We start from the raw sequence: 3,078 nt of genomic DNA, 5'->3' as shown, positions 1-3,078 counted from the left end.
TGACATACAACTTTATTCTGATTCTAAACAAAAAGAAATGAGAATGACAGTAACGAACAGGATTTCACCACTGAATATTGTGATGGGACAGCAGCAGTCTTATATCTGAAACTCAATAAGGAAACAACTGTATTCCAAAACAGCCAAATATGCAGGTCCAAAAGCTGAAGGTATTTTTTAACTGCCACATTCACCCTGAGGCTGATTCATCTCCTTCAGCATCCCAAAGATTAAGCAAATGTTTGGCTTAGCCATATAATGAAGTGGCAAACACACTGTGCCTCTGACATCACAGGACAATTACCTACAGAACTAGACTTCTGCCACTGAGCTCCAGCTTCACTTTCTCACAGGTTATCATCCTCATCCAGGAGAGCAGTTGTCTGAACAACCTCTAGATCAGGCTCATATTGTGCTGCCAAAACTGGGTCCATGACAGACTCTGGTGGGGCAAGAGCGGGCATTGCAACAAATACCAAGTTAGGGTCTGCAATTAGTTTCCCAGCAAGCCAGAGGAAGGGCTTTTCAAAGTTGTAGTTACTTTTGTCAGTAATGTCATAGTCGTAGTACTAAAGATTGTTCTTTCGGTGGAGGACAATCGATTGTGCCTTAACTCTTTGTTTTTGATATCCATTTCATTGCCACGCAGCACGCTGGGCATACCGTACCAGATCGCTGTGCCAGTTAGGCACATTCTTGTAAGTAACTCTTGAAGTGACATCAAACATCATAATGGTGTTCTGGGCTTAGATGTAATAGCCATCCCTCAGTCCACCAAATTTCTCCTGACCAGTCGTCTCCCATATATTGAACTTAATAAGTCCTCTGTCAGTGAGGAACACAAGGGGATGGACATCAACACGCAAGGTGGCTCCGTACTTCTCAAATTCACCAGTCAGATGACATTTCACAAATGTAGTTTTTCCAGTCCCACTGTCACCAACCAATACAAGTTCGAACTGAATTTGGAGTTCTTCTTGGGCAGCTTTTGTGATGTTACTTCCAGAAGCATCTCTGGGCTTGTCTGACTGAGCTCATCCAGCATCTTAATAGCAACCTCGTGGGAGACTCTGAGCCAGAACCTCTCAGCTCTGCAGCTCCAGAAATCTTGACCCAAATAAAAATGTGCTGTTGCTCTAAGTCACTAGGTTTTGAAGTAATTTATTGTGCAGCAATGATAACTAAACCCTTCACCCCTGTTCCCCCCTGATCATAGTCAGTGTCACATTTTCAAAATGTGTGTCATGCATTCTCTTACTTAATTTATGGCTTCCAAAACCTCCAAACTAACAGTAAAACTCATGAAAATAGTATTTAAGTTTTTTCAGGGACTGGCCTCTTAGATTCAACTCTCAAAAGCTCACATGAGGACTACTTAATCTGGCAGACCAGACTGATTTCATATCTGATGCCCTTCTGTCAGAAATGTTCCTTAAAGCATTAGGTAACATGCGTTTAAGAGCTGTCATACCTTTATCAGCACATAAGCGTTTATCAGTCCATTGCCCTCTCTGGCCCAGAAAATGTTGTCTCTTACATTGGTCTCCCCAGCCCAAGAATGGTACTGAGTATGTGAGAGGCATATGATAAGTAATCTTGATGGAAGAGAAAGTAAAATGAATAGAAAAAAATTATCTGAAACTGTCTGACTTCAATAGCAACCACTGACTGAATCAAAGAGTATAATTCCATCAGACATTCTCTATCATCTCACCTAGATAAAAATCAACTTTTTTGGAGATTCTAAGTCCATTTCTGGAGTATGAGAGCCTTGGAAACAAATTCTGTCTTGCCTTTCCCTTCAGCCAGCTGAGAAGAACAGCCTCACATGGTGGTGTGATGCCTCTTGTCCCCTCCCCCAAGGTCCCAATACCCACGGCTTCCTTCCTTTTGGGTAGACCTGACACTGGGTGATATTTGAAACTGATGGTGAACTTGGAACACAGAGATTTCAGGTTCAGTGTCAGTTTCAGGGGTGTGCCTATGAGAGACAAGAATGGGTGGGTCTGAAAGAAGGAAATTCTGGCACATTAACTTTAACCACAATGATGTACTGAAACATTGCAATGTACACAGCCCCTGAGATCATTTAGATGTATAAGCAACTTGGAGAGGAGGAAAAGAGGATGATATCTTGTACTGTTTGTCTAAGTGATCCATTTCATATACGTTAAGAAATATCAGTTTTAGTCACTCTAATGAAAAATATATTTGTGCCTCAGGATGCCTGGAGGTCCTCCAGAGGTCACTTATTGGCAGTTGACTGTACAAAGATGAAGGACCTCAGGGTTTTTATACTTAGAAAAAAATCCTAACTCTTCACCCTGACTGACAAGGGTCCAAAGAGCTGCACTGTGGCCGGGATCTTCTGGCCTCCTCCCCCTACTCACCCACCCACTCCCATTCCCTCACCTGGGGCTGTCACTTTGGCTTTCCTTCTGTTCCTCCAGTGAGTTGCAGAGCCTTAGCTCTCCTCTTCCTGTGAGGGTTAGCATGTCTGCGTCCTCCCAGCTATTCATTCTTCAGTCAATGCCACCTCCTCAGGGGCTCACCCTTGCATCTCTTTGCCAGAGAGCCCTGTGCCTTCTGTGTGAGTCAGGCTGGAGCAAGGGATTTGCACTGGGTATAGGATTGTTGACAATAGTAGATAAGAAAATATAAGAAGCTCTCATTGCTTCAAACCAGAACTTGTGTCCACTGGGCATTGGCAGTGGAAGCGGAAGAAAGGGGGTGAGGAGTTCTCCTTTTTGCTTTCAGCTCTTTCTCTGAAATGAGTGCTTTCAGGGTTTGCTCCACAAAGAAAACTGAAGGGAAACATCTAACTTGTTTGGTTTCACTATAAAGTTAATGATTTGTTTAATCCTCAAGTATTTGCCTGATTGCCTTTTATTAGAAAAAAATTGAAAGATGCTAATGGCTTAAATACTAGCAGCCTATAACTCTCACACAGCTACTTCACCTCGAGGCAAGAGATTGGTTTTTGTGCCCTCCGGGGGGGCGGGGGGAAGAGAGGAGAAGTGACAAGGTAGGCCTCCTTCGGTCAAGGACAAATCTCTGGACAAGGTCAAAGGAGAAGTT

General features: G+C 43.3%; 1 pseudogene; it reads right to left on the bottom strand.

The window, feature by feature from the left end:
• Positions 1-347: 347 nt before the first annotated feature.
• On the bottom strand, positions 348-2,495 carry LOC102894383 (annotated as a pseudogene).
• Between the last annotated feature and the right edge of the window lie 583 nt (positions 2,496-3,078).

Source organism: Pteropus alecto, unplaced genomic scaffold, assembly GCF_000325575.1.
Source record: "Pteropus alecto unplaced genomic scaffold, ASM32557v1 scaffold121, whole genome shotgun sequence".
Lineage (NCBI taxonomy): Eukaryota > Metazoa > Chordata > Mammalia > Chiroptera > Pteropodidae > Pteropus > Pteropus alecto.
The sequence above is the reverse complement of the archived record's forward strand: the minus strand, read 5'-3'. Positions and strand labels throughout refer to the sequence as shown.